Source organism: Ahaetulla prasina, chromosome 1, assembly GCF_028640845.1.
Source record: "Ahaetulla prasina isolate Xishuangbanna chromosome 1, ASM2864084v1, whole genome shotgun sequence".
Lineage (NCBI taxonomy): Eukaryota > Metazoa > Chordata > Lepidosauria > Squamata > Colubridae > Ahaetulla > Ahaetulla prasina.
The window spans coordinates 112,505,446-112,519,795 of NC_080539.1; positions in this window are offsets into that span (position 1 = coordinate 112,505,446).

Consider the following 14,350-nt stretch of genomic DNA (forward strand, 5'->3'; position numbering starts at 1 on the left):
ACATGTAATAACTGCAGTGAGGATAGTATTTGTGCAAAGATGGAAAGCAGAGAAAATCCCTACAAAAGGGGAAGTAATTAAGAAAATATTGGATTGTGCAGAAATGAATAGACTGACTTTGACAATTAAAGAAAGAGAGGAATCTGAATATTTTAAGATATGGGGACAATTTTATCATTTTTAGAGACAGAGGTGGGTTTCAGCAGGTTCTGGCCAGTTCTGGAGAACCAGTAGCGGAAATTTTGAGTAATTCTGAGAACCGGTAGTAAAAATTCTGACTGGTCCAGCCCCCCTCTAGTCTCTGCCTCCCAAGTCCCAGCTGATCAGGAGGAAATGGGGATTTTGCAGTATCCTTCCCCTGTCATGCCCACCAAGCAACACCCACAGAACCAGTAGTAAAAAATTTTGAAACCCACCACTGGTTAGAGAAGAGATATATGTAAGGTAATGGATAAATGTATTAATAATAAAGTAAGAAATGTGGGAGAAACAGTATAATATATGAAACGACATTGTGAAATGATTAATATTGGAGGAACAAGAAGACACAAAAGATGTACTCAGATGATACACTGAATGATTGATTATTTATTGTATGTTTGTCTATAAAATAAAATAAAAATTTCAAAAAAAAAAGGGAGTATGATCATTATTACATTTTAGGCCCTGGATGACCTGGGATAGGGGATAGGGGATAGGGTCATGGCTGTCATGGTAGCCATGAACTCCCAAGCTGTCCAGACTACGGAAGGAAGACAAGTCGAAGTTCCCTAAGCCTGGGGAATTCCACCATTAATCCGGTGATGGAGTGAAGGAGTTAGGCAAGGAGGTTGCTAGGCAGCAGAGAGGCTGGTAGAGTAGCAACAGTTCCAAGTGATCCCTAGAGCCAAATGTGATAAATTCTTCATTTAGCCAATTTGCAAGGAACTTTTTAATGCAAACTTTTTTTTAATGTAATTGTGAATCTGCACATACATCACTCCTTTATTATTAACTAAAGCCATGGATTCTCCAAAAGATTTATTTTAAGGATCTGGAGCATTCCTTGACTAAATTTGAATATTCTTGAGTTGAATGTAAGCAGACAGATGTCCCATGCCTTGCCTATCTAGCAGAAGGTGACAATAACATGACCTGCAGGAACAGTGATGTTTATGCAATGTCATGTGAAACTTCTTTACAGGCTGTCTCTTTTCTCTTCTTTTTTGCACGAGTTTATTTCATGCGTGAAAAATTGAGCCTGAAATTCCAGGACAAACCAGACGAAAGTTTTCTGAGCTTGCATCTATTTTTGTCATTTTGAACCATTGCTGCAGTCTAGTGATAGTTGGCTTCTGACAGATGCACCACATTACCTCATCCACAAACAACAACTGTTGCTTCATTCCCAGGGAGAGACAATCTGCCCCATAAAGGGACACATGCAAAAACTTGTTTTCACCACTGAAATAAATTGAGCATTTCAACTGCAAAAAAAGAGAGAGATCTATTTGCTTCTGGGGAATACACAAATCTTTGTGGCTGCAATCAGAGTATTTAATTTTTAAATACTGTTTTTATGGGGCTTGCTGAGCAGCAAGTGGATATATTATTGTACCTCAGTATCTCAAATTTGGGGGTTTTTCTTCAGATTTGTGGTAGAACATAGTCATAGCATATTTACCTCATAATTGGTTTCACTCAACAACAAAAAAAGGGCTGACACCCACTTGTAGCTCTGCTTAAAATTCTGCTTATTTCCGTAGCATTTTGATCCCCAAGGAACTGACCTGTTGAGAATAATGCCAGGCTTCTGTTTATCTGCTTTTTCCTTTTGGCAGCTGTGCTGGTAATAACTGTCTGCTTTTATTAATATTGTTTTTATCTTGGTCTTCTAACAGCTGCACCACCCAGGTGAAATGAAAGACATTTATTTTTGTCTCTAACACTTCTATGAGAAGTGGGGAGGGTGGGGAGAATCAATGAGCTGGACTCATTTGCTGAATAACTTTTCTCTCTCTGGGAAAAATGACCCTCAAGGGGCAGCCTTCTCACCTGGCATGTGCAAAAGCTAATTACTAACTACTCTGTGTCTGATGTGGAATCGAGAGGCTGAGAGTGTGGTGGCCTGTAAATACTCAGCTGTAATGCGACCAGCAGAGATGCTTCCGGTTATGGATCAGCTTCTCTGGGCAAGAATATTCCTTCTACAAAACTGATCTATGCTTTCATAAAAAGTGACAGAAATGGCCCACAGTGGGCTGACTGAGAGGGGAATAGTGAGACATGGTTTCTGTGTCAACAAACTGTCTCTCTGTTTTCCTTGTTTAGTAGCACACCATTCCAGGACAAAATCTTTTTCTATGTCAGAACTGGAATTCAGTCAGACCATCAAAGCAAATAAAACATTCCAGTTGGTTTTTTTAGGGCTTGGAAATAGACACGTACCATACGGACGATACAGCGATTCTTTCATACGCTGAAACTGGCTTATTTAGAACTTTTAGAAGATTTGCAATATTCTGCCAGGAGAGGGGGGAAAAGGTATTTAATTCTTGATTGAAAAACCAAAATTCTGAACTTCCGAAGTTACTATATAGTTGATAGATTAACCTAAATTTTCTGCAATAAATAGAAAACCTGCTACTCTCCTCAGGCCCTAGCTGAGCAACCCCAGGTTTGAACATGACCTCAGAAGCCCTTTTTGCAAACCCTGCAGCTGCTAATCTTTTTGGAGGCATCCGGAACAAGCCACAATGACGTCAAATAATGATGTGTATGGTGACATCATCATGCACATTCCGTTATGTACTTCTCTCTTGAAATTTAATGCAAATACATAAGTCGAAGCACTGATACAATGTTGTCATCATGCACAGGGCATCACCTGCCCCCACCTCTTAAGTGTTCAAATCTAAGGTTCACAGTCCAACATCTTCAGGTAAGCTTTTGGGGTTGTTTATTTTTTGTATTACCGCCTCAAGCGGCTGAACTTCCATGCATAAACCAACTCAAAATGAAGCCATCTTAAGAAATCTTTTTCTATTTAAGGAAGCTCTTCCTGTCCAAACTGCATTTACCATGGCTCCTGATTGGTGAATTTCCCTGCTTCTTTATCCCTCCTGGGCCGGTGATTTTATTTTTTTTTAAAGCATCACAATTTTACCATTCTTCTTGTCCCTTAACCAGTAAGGGAGAAGTGACAGAATTCTTGTCAGTGTCGTCTGACAGGAGGGCACTGACCAATGACCAGAGGGGAGGCGACGTCTCTGTCATAATGCAGAGTAACTTAATTTACTGGGAAGGAGTTGCCCAGGAGATAAAGGGGAGAACTCTGCTTAAGCTGGTGTAAATCTGAAAGCACAACTTTTGATGAAACCTAGCAGAAATAGACCTGAGGAATTGATTTCTTAGTGGCTGTGCTTGGGTAGAGGACAATGTTGTGTTTTCCTGCCCTTGAGAAATGGCCAGTGATTCATACTAGCATTGTGGAAAGCTGATCCTCCTGCACGAAGCACAATTTCGTTCAGTCTCCAATCCCAAGCCTGACTGTCTTTGTTTGTGCCCTCAATTTGCCTATTGTCCAAAAAATTCCACAGGCAGCTGAATGGAAAAGTATTTCTTTCCCAAAGTAGACTCCTTAGTGAGTGTGAAATGCTGATATGCTATTGAGGAGGAATAGAAAACAGGGAGAGAATAGACAACATGAGGAAGAGTGAGAATATTTGGTCTGGTGGTTAAGGCACTAGGGTAGAAACCAGGAGATGGAGTTCTATTCCAGTCTTAGACATGAAAGCCAAACTAGGGGATTTTGGGCTAGTCCCCCACTTTCTCTCAGCCCAACCCACTTCACAGGATTGTTGTTGTGGGGTAATAGGAGGAGAAAGGAGTATTAGATATTTATTTATTTATTTATTTATTTTGTCACAACATCATACAAAAAGATTATATAGTATATACACATATAAACATATATAGGAAGAAGAAAAGAAGAACAATAGGACAGGAACGGTAGGCACGTTTGTGCGCTTATGCACGCCCCTTATGGTCCTCTTAGGAATGGGGTGAGGTCAATAGTAGAAAGTTTTTGGTTAAAGCTATTAGGATTATGGGAAGAGACCACAGAGTCAGGTAAAGTATTCCAAGCACTGATGATTCTGTTGCAGAAGTCATATTTTCTGCAATCTAGATTAAAGCGGTTTACATTAAGTTTAAATCTATTGGTTGCCCTTGTATTATTGCAATTAAAGCTGAAGTAGTCTTTGACAGGAAGGACATTACAATAGATGATTCTGTGAGTTAAACTTAGGTCTTGTCGAAGGCGACGGAGTTCCAAGTTTTCTAAGCCTAGGATTTCAAGTCTGGTGGGATAAGGTATTTTGTTGTTTTCAGAGGAATGGAGAACTCTTCTTGTAAAATATTTCTGGACACGTTCAATTGTATTGATGTCAGAGATGTGGTGAGGGTTCCAAACAGGTGAGCTGTATTCTAGAATTGGTCTAGCAAATGTTTTATATGCTCTGGTTAGTAGTGTGGTGTTTTTGGAAAAGAAGCTACACAAAATTAGGTTTACAACTCTTAGAGCTTTTTGCTATGTAGTTGCAGTGGGCTTTGGCACTTAGATCATTTGACATGAAAACTCCAAGGTCTTTAACGGGATGGGGTCGTCTGTAAGGTAATGTCCATCTAGTATGTACTTAGTTTTGGGTTCTTTTTCCTATATGTAAGACTGAGCATTTGCTGGTTGAAATTTGGAGCTGCCAATTTTAGACCAAGCGGTTAGATGGTCAAGGTCGTTTTGAATGATAGAAGTGTTGTCTGTGGTGTTAAATAGTTTGACATCGTCAGCAAAGAGAACACAATTACTTGAGATATGGTCACAAAGATCATTAATGTATAGAATAAAGAGTGTTGGTCCAAGGACGCTGCCTTGAGGAACGCCACTCTTGACAGGAACAGGATTTGATAAAGCATTGCCAATTTTGACCACTTGTTGTCTGTTAGACAGAAAAGCAGATATCCATTTGTGGAGGGGTCCTGAGATGCCATAGGATGTTAGTTTAAGGAGAAGTTTATCGTGTACTACTGAGTCAAAAGCTTTGCAGAAGTCTATGTAGATTGCATCTATTGATTTGCCTTGATCTAGATTTGAAGTCCATATGTTTTTGCAGTGGAGAAGTTGTAAGTTACATGATAACTTTTTCCTGAAACCAAATTGTATGTTTGGTTATGTTTGCCACCTTGAGTTATTTATTAAAAATAATAAAGGTGGAATTAAAAAACTTTAAAAATAGAATTGGGACCTGGAATAGAACATGGCAGACTGGCTAGAGCTCCACCTTAAATTGTTACAATGGCCAACCTCAGGATCATAGTTGGCACAAAACACAAAACTCGGGTGAGTACATTTCCAAGAGCCCCCACCCCATTCAAAACTAGACAATACACAGGAGGTTGTGTCTTCAATAATATCTTATATTAGAAGAGCCTTGTTATAGTCAACCTGGCATTGAACAGCAATAACCTGAACCCAGGATCACCAAAGATCCAAAGATCAAAAACCAAGTATGCCATACTAAGAGCACCTCATCCTCTGTACTGGAATGGGTGGATCAACTTAAATGGTATCAGTGAGGATTTTAAAGTCATGTGCCTGGATAAATTTCCTTGGATTCAATCTGAGCTGGATTCCCATTGTGTGGGTCCTGTTGAGTTGGAATGGTGTTGCATCCAAATTACCATTTGGTCCTGTTGAAGTGGAAAGGTCCTCAGAGCTGGTCAGTCCTTCTTGGTAGGTAAATATGGTTGGCCCAGGTGACAGTGAATTCATCCTTGAGTGAGGGTATACTTTTGCTTGAGCGTAAGAATGTAGTAGTCCATCCCCTCCTCAAGAAGCAGTCTCTGGATCTGACAAAGTTGGAGAACTTTGAATCCATTTTTGTGGGGGAAGATTGGAAAGAAGACTGTAAGCTCGCAGCTTCCTCCTGTAGAAAGAATAGCATTAGCAATGGTACTTAGACTTACATACCACTTTGCAGTGCTTTACAGCCCTCTCTAAGCAGTTTACAGAGGCAACAATCTGGGTCTTCATTATACTGATAGAATAGAATAGAATAGAATAGAATAGAATAGAATAGAATAGAATAGAATAGAATAGAATAGAAGGCTGAGTCAACCTTGAATCACTCAGAATTGAACTCCTGTACCGCATTCTAACTACTGTGCCACCACGGCTCTTTATTAGACTTCTTTCAGTCAGTTTTTAGGCCTGGGCACAGTACCAAAATGTCATGTACTGTGACCTTTTGAACCAGCTTAGTGGAATGGGAGTGGGAGATACAGTAATCTGGTGGTTTGCTTCAAACGGGATTGTTACCTTGTGGATGAAATGCTATACTAAAATATTATACACTATATCCAAGTTGCTAAACTGAAACCATTGGATGACAGCAAAGAGAGTTTTAGTTGTCTCTTTGTTGCACTCTAGCGATCTTCCAGCATTTTACACAGGGGTGAAATGCTCCCGGTTCGGACCGGATCGCGCGATCCGGTAGCGATGGGGGCAGGTAGTTCGGAGAACCAGTAGCAAAAATCCCTGCCCCCCCACTGCCCACCTCTTGCTGTTCCTCTTCTCTATTCCTGAAGCGCTCAGTGGTGATATAGCTGCAAACGGCCTTAAATAACTGCCGTGGCACTTCAAAGGGCCGCATTACAGCTGATCAGCGCTGTAGGCAGTGAGTAGACTGGTGCCTCTATTTTTAAAGAAGGTAAACCAGTGCCTGACAAAAAAAGGCACTTGGTAGACTGGTGCCTCTCAGTAAAAGGAAATTGGTAGACCAGGGCCTTTATTTTTAAAGAAGGTAGATCGGTGCCTCTCAATAAAAGACAATTGGTAGACCGGGGCCTTTATTTTTAAAGAAGATAGACTGGTGCCTCTCAGTAAAACACAAATGGTAGACCGGGGTCTCCATTTTTAAAGAAGGTAGACTGGTGCCTCCCAAGTTTTGTATAATTTATTATTTTTATTATTTAGTATTATTGACCATGCCCATTCAGTCACGTGACCACCAAGCCACACCCACCAATTAAGCCATGCCCACAGAACCGGTAGGGAAAATTTTTAGATTTCACCCCTGATTTTACAGCATGGGTAGGGAATGTTTACATAAAATGAAGGCAAGACCATCCACATAGGGCCTTTTGAGCACCTGAAAGAAAATCAGGGTTTAAATCAGGGGTGAAATGCTCCCGGTTCGGACCGGATTACCCAGTCCGGTAGCAGTGGTGGTGGGTGGTTTGGAGAACTGGTAGCAAAATCCCTAACACACACACACCCCATGCCCAGCTGAGCCACGCAATCGTGAGAGGTTTTTTTTTACTTTTAAAAGCATATTTTCTTCGGCCGAAAAAATGCTTTTAAAAGTAAAAAAAAAGCCTCTGATGATTGCGCAACTCAGCTGGGATCATCAGAACCTTTTAAAAGCATTTTTACAGCCTCTTTGGCCGAAGAGGTTGTAAAAAATGCTTTTAAAGGGTTCTGGTGATCAGGCAACTCAGGTGGGATCGTCAGAACCCTTTAAAAGCATTTTTTCTACAATCTCTTCAGCCGAAGAGGTTGTAGAAAAAAATGCTTTTTTTAAAAAAGAAAGTTTTTTATTTTTAAAACATACAAACATAAAAGCATCTTCCATCCAAATACAATGGGTTGGTTACAATTCTTTTGTGCAAACAACAATTACTTATCATTAATTTGTTTAATCATACGTTTTATCATCCAATTTGTAATCAAATATTTTAATCAATTAATCCTTAAATCAGCTATCATATTTTGTTCTGTAATTTAATAGTCATTCTGGAACAGTATTTTATCTTGTTACCCTGCTTATTCCATCATATTAAAACCATTATGTCATTCAATAGTTCTTGCTTTGTTAAAAACTCCAATCATATTTTCCCCTCTAACCATTGATAAAATAAGTCCCATATCTTATAATATTGCTTATCTTCCTGTTCTCAAATTTCAAACATCAGTTTACTCATTTCTGCACATTCCATTATTTTCTTAATAATTTCATCTTGCAATGGCAATTTCTCATTTTTCTAATTCTTTGCAAATACAATTCTAGCTGCTGTTATTACATTCACAATCAAATATCTCAATTCTCTATTATAGGTTTCAGATATAATCCCCAATAGAAAAATTTCTGGTTTAAAGTCTATGCTTTTTTATCATTTTCTCCAACCGTGTATGGATTTTAGTTCAGTATCTTTTAGCTTCTGCACATGTCTACCACATATAGTAATAGGAGCCAGGTATCTGTTGACATTTCCAGCATTTTTCTGATTTGTTCTTGAACATTCTGGCTATTCTTGACAGGGGGTAAGTGCCACAGAAAAAAATGCTTTTAAAAGTTAAAAAAAAAGTTGGTCACACCCACCCAGTCACATTACCTCCTACCAAGCCACGCCCACAGAACCGGTAGTAACAAATTTTACATTTCACGCGGTTTAAATCTAATAATTAAATTAATAAACAAGCATGAAGGCATTTGGATGAACGTGCTTAGTACATTTATTTTAGTGATTCCAATTGCCTGGCCATTATGGCCATGATGCTCTTAAAGCAGGCCATCGACAGGATTTAACCACTTGTTTTTTTGCAATGGTTTTTAAGCGAATCACTGCGGTTGTTAAGCAAACCCATTATTCACTATAGAGAATGTTTGTCGAAAACTGGAAGTAAATGTCCATTTTGGACACAAACATCATAAACCATGGGCACATGACCACAGGACACTGCAAATGACTGTAAATGTGGGCTGCACCCAAAATATAATCATCATACTGCCAAAGGGGGCTGGGGGCAGCTGTCAGAACTTCAGAACAAGGTCGAATTTGGGTGAACTGATCATAAGTCAAGGACTAACCTTTGCAGATGACCAATATTCATGTTTTTCCAGTTATCGTAGTACATTAGATTTATTGGTTTATTTTCAACTTCCTACTGGTATATGTTAACAAAAAATATCTACAGTGTGTTCACAGTAAGACAGCAGCTGTAGACAAGAACTACAGAAAGCTTAGATTGTGAGCTCTGGCCTTCTTCCTACTATTTTTTTTCCAGTTTCAAGGATATTCGATACCTTCAGAAATAAGACATGGCAAGGCTTCAACTGAAAGCGAACATTAACAATGCCAGATTTTCAAACGTGAGAGCCCTTTGACACCTTCCTCGTCTTTTCTGCACAGGTAACCTTATCTTGTTCGTACTGATTCCAAAAGGTGGAATAGCAGCTGCTAATGTGTCTGTTCCTCCCTCAGCAAAGCAAAGCTTTTATTTTCAGAGCAAATTTGACACTTTGGGACCTTGGCTATTTCTGAATATGAATGGGAAACATCAATGAATTTTGATCATTCTGAAACATAACATGAAGAGTTCTCCTGTGGGTATAGTTTCACTGAAATAAACGGAGGAATCAGACTCCATTCTTTTACAAGCTGGGATTCTAATCTTTTTTTTTTAAATATGTATCATGAACACATTTTGCAGGGTGGCAAATCAATGGGATACATTCTGCTGATGTTAATTGCTTTGGCCCATTGTCTCTGTGCACACATCCTTGCAAGAGCATGTTTGTCTAGAAAAATGGCCACTTGCTTAGAATTGGATGTGGAATGACCCCGTGAGGACCTTGATACATCCAACTCAATACCCAGTGCATATTCTGCAGTCCTGAATGCAATGGGATTGATGTAGCCAAGCATATACAAGCATCAGTTAAAAAGGTAAAGGTTCCCCTCGCACATATGTGCTAGTCGTTTCTAACTCTAGGGGGCTGTGTTCAGCTCTGTTTCAAAGCCGAAGAGCCAGCACTGTCTGAAGACGTCTCCGTGGTCATGTGGCCGGCATGACTAAAGGCCAAAGGCACACGAAACGCTTTTACCTTCCCACCAAAGGTGGTCCCTATTTTTCTACTTGCATTTTTTACGTGCTTTCAAACTGCTAGGTTGGCAGAAGCTGGGACAAGTAACGGGAGCTAAGTCCATTATGCGGTGCTAGGGATTTGAACCGCCAAACTGCCGACCTTTCAATTGACAAGCTCAGCGTCTTAGCCACTGAACCACCGTGTCCCTTGAGAAGCATCAGTTAGATCCAAACGACACAGGAAAATGTCTTAGTGTTTCATGATAAGCTGTTTAGAAAACCAAACACAGCACTTAGAGAAAAGTGAGTGCTTCTGTGTGGAGGGGAGTATGAATAATAAAGTCATAGGAGAGTCATTCATTAGCATTTTTCTAGACTGGTAACCAACCATAAAAGACTTGCCTTCTCTGAATATCTGGAATGTGTGCTGACTACAATTAAAATTCACCAAGGTTTGCCAAACGTGCAAACCAGTACATCCACAAATAGAAGATATATCACGATGCCCCAGCCATGGAATGCGAGAAGGATGTTTCTGAATCTGATTGAGTACTATGATCACTGTATTTCTGATACAAAAATTCTAGCAATGCAAAAATCATGTAGGCTGGTGTGTGTGTGTGTGTGTGTGTGTGTGTGTGTGTGTGTGTGTGTCTGAGAGAGGACAAGAAAGCATTCACGGAAATGTATAATTAGTAGCTGGGATTCAAAGAAATTGACATTCTAAGACAGCCGAGTCCCAGCTCCCCTGTTCATTTAACTCTTTCCAAAAGGTTGGACCACCTCTGCTTATTTAAGAATAACTCTGCAGCGGGTGACCCCTATCTGAGACTCCATCAATACCAAGTGGAGAAAGCCTCCCGCCGCAGCAGAGAAATCAGCTTCACATTTCTCTTAACACGTTTTGCTGGTTACCAGCAATCTGCCTGGCTGCATTTTGAAAATTAGATCATGATTTCACAGGCACTTGATTAACATGATAATCCAGGAGGAACATGAGTGAGAAGAAAGCTGAAAAGTGAAAGAGACTGTGGCTGAAAAGAGAAAATACTTCCCTCCAGCAACAACATCTGTGCATGGAGTTGTTGATTTTTTTTTTCCCCTCTGAGGGAGGAATTAGAAAGTTTTGGGATAGCCTTCATTTTGACACAGTTCTAAAAGGGGGCAGATGAGCCGCTCCTTTTTCCATTTCCAGTCGCTTGCAGAAGGAAGTAAAAGCTCATGTATTGGGGTTTATTTATTAAATTTATGTGCTGCCCATCTCACTGTTGAATGACTCTGGGCAGCTTCCAACATCATAAAAAATAAATGTAAAACAATTAAAATGTTAAAAAACATTAAGCAGTTGTTTTAGTAAACAAAAATGTCCCAGTTCTGTATTTCCTATCTCCATAATGTCTTAGCTCTCTATTTTCACATTTCCATTTCTTTTCTAGTTTTATGAGTTTTTTGGGTGTGTGTGTGTGTGTGTGTGTGTGTGTGTGTGTGTGACTTGCAGTTTAGCAGCTTTTAAGTTCATCCTCCCTGTCTGCCCTTCCCACCTTTCAAAGTCCTCTTTTTCTGGAATTGATGGGTAGAATTCAGTTGGAACTATTGAATGTAAGTGGCTTGCACACCCACTCACCCACTCACTTCTCTGTAGACAGAGTTCTTTTAGTTCTGCCTCAGGGCGTCCTGTTCATTGGCTGACTACTCCAAGATTTATAGGTCCTTTCCTCCTAGCACTAGCATTGAGTTGGCTTCCATCCATCCATCCATCCATCCATCCATCCATCCATCCAACTTAAATACATAACTCTGGATAGCAAACAATACCCAGAAAAACAATATAAAAATCCATTACCAGTTAAAATCACTCTGTGAGTGAAATGGGCAGTTTCTAAATTTGATATATAAAATAATACAATACAAAGGAAAAAAATGAGTAAATAACTCAGGCTCTGCATAACAATTCTATAACATGTTGATTTGGAACCTTTTATTTCATCTTTTCCTACAGTCATCATGGCGCACTTCTTTGTTGCTGCATCCACATGCACATTGGGTTTCTTGCCATTGGACGTTCTCTTGAAGAAGAAGCTGGGGTTGTTATTGTCATCTCGGGCAGCAATGAATATCTGGAGAGAAGGAAAACCCCCCACTTCATTCCAAGCTCTGAGTTCAGCCTTCTACATCATCCCAGCCTGAAGCTTGCAAAATCTTAAGGTTGAAAGCTGCACTCCAATAAGGATCAGAGAATTTGGTCTATGCAAAACTACTGTTGGTTCTCAAACCCCAGAAACATCTTGTTTCAGGACCTCTTGCTGCAACTCTTGGTGCAAATGCTACAGATGGCATGCCTATAAATGCAGCCCATGCTTTCAGCTGCCTCCCTGGCCACCTAATTTGAAAAGGTCCCCAAGGGCAAAGTACCATCTGCAGGAAAAATTTCCCCTTAATCCCAATTTAACTGCAGTAAACTGACAGCTGAAGAGTAGTTTGAAATTTTATTGATCTGCGATCACAGGGTACTCCCTTAGAGCAAAAGACAAAAGTTAGCAAAATTTGACAAAGGCAGCTTGTTTTATCTTCTTGTGTGCCCTGTGTTCCTCATCAGTGGTGAAATCCTCCATGGTTTGCCACCAGTTTGCTGCCTGCGCATGCACAGTGCACACCAAATGCACACTGCATGCGCGCCAAATGCATGCTGTGCATGTACATGTGCAGTGCATGCCAAATGCAAGCTGTGTGCATGCGTAGTGTGTGCTAAATACACGCAGTGTGAGCATGCACAGTGCGTGCCAAACGTATGCTGCGCGTGGAAAAAGGAGGCTTGACAAGGTAAGTAGAACACTGAGGTGGGGAACAGGATTTCCTGCTTTCTAGCGAATATAAACCGCGTGGCACAGCTGATCGTCGGAAATACCGGTTCAGATGAACCAGTAGCTTTTTTTTACTACCAGTTCACCCGAACCAGTGCAAACAGGTGGCATTTCACCCCTGTTCCTTACTGCTTATTCGCTTCCCTGCATTTTGCTTCCTGCATCTGATAAGCTATTACAATAGCTTCTAGCTTGCTCTATTGTTCATCCTAAAATATGGCTTTAGATACATTTGCTAATGCTTGGTGATTTTGGAGTTCTGAGCATCATTATGGGCGGTATATAAATTCAATAAATAAATAAATTATCTTTGTTAGGTTCTGGAAGTAACGAGGCTGGAGACCAGGGTAGTGACAACAGCTCTTTAATATATGGTGAACCCAGCAACAGGCTAGGAGAAAAACCTCTCCTTTTATACAGTTCTCTTGGAGGCTTCGTCCAATCAACAGCGTGCTGATTTCCGCTCAAATATTTAAAGGTACAAACATAAATACATAACCCTCCTCCCCTCCCAGAAAACACTTTGCCTCTATTTACATATTTTTTCACATGTTATTTTTCGACGTAGTCACGCAAATAACCTGGGCGTCTCCTAGTTCTTTCTGACCTGCGCGGTTCAGTTCTGGGTGGTGTTTTGAGCTGGTCGGAGGGCTGTTTCTCCTCCCAGCTCTTTCTCTGGGCCAACGGGCTCTGGATTATTGGCCGACTCTTTTTCTTGGCCATCCGGCCTTGGATTACTTTTGAACTTTCCTGCTGTTTCCTCGGGACCTGATGGCGTCGCTGGAACTCTGGGACCTCAGCTAAGTCTTGCGCCTCCCCCGGGTCATTGTCAGCTGTGGATTCAAATTGGTTTTGGTCATGATCTGTTTCATTTGGTTCGGTTTGGTCAGTTATTCGTTTCCTTAACTGATCTATGTGGCGCCTCCACACTCGGTTGTCCGGTAGCTCTACCACATACGATTTTGGGCCGGTTATTTTTATTATTTGTCCTGCGAACCAACTAGGGCCGTCCCCATAGTTTCGGGCCCACACCTGGTCACCTATGCTCATTTCCTTGTTTTTCTAGTTTCCCCTTGTAACCCTCGGGTGTGTAATGGGGGTTCAAACGGTCAAGTGGGCACCGGAGTTTCCGTCCCATTAGTAATTCGGCTGGGCTTTTCCCGGTGGCCGTGCTTGGGGTTCTGTGCTGGACGGCTAGGAAAAAGTCTATTTTTGTTTGCCAGTCACCTGGCTTGAGCCTGGACAATGCCTCCTTAGCGCTCCGGACGGAACGCCCTGCAAGGCCATTCGACGCAGGGTGGAAAGGCGCAGAGAGGGCATGTCGGATGCCTTCCTCTGCCAGGTATTCTTCAAACTGGGCTGCCGTGAATTGAGGCCCATTGTCGGACACCAGAGTCTCCAGCAACCCGTGAGTTGCGAATAGGTGGCGCAGAGTTGCGATTACTGCTTCGGCCGTAGTGGATTTCATGATTATGATTTCCAACCATTTGGAAAATGCATCCACAACCACTAGGAATGTTTGGCCGTGGAAAGGGCCAGCAAAATCAATGTGGATTCTTGACCAGGGCCCTTGGGGCTTTTCCCA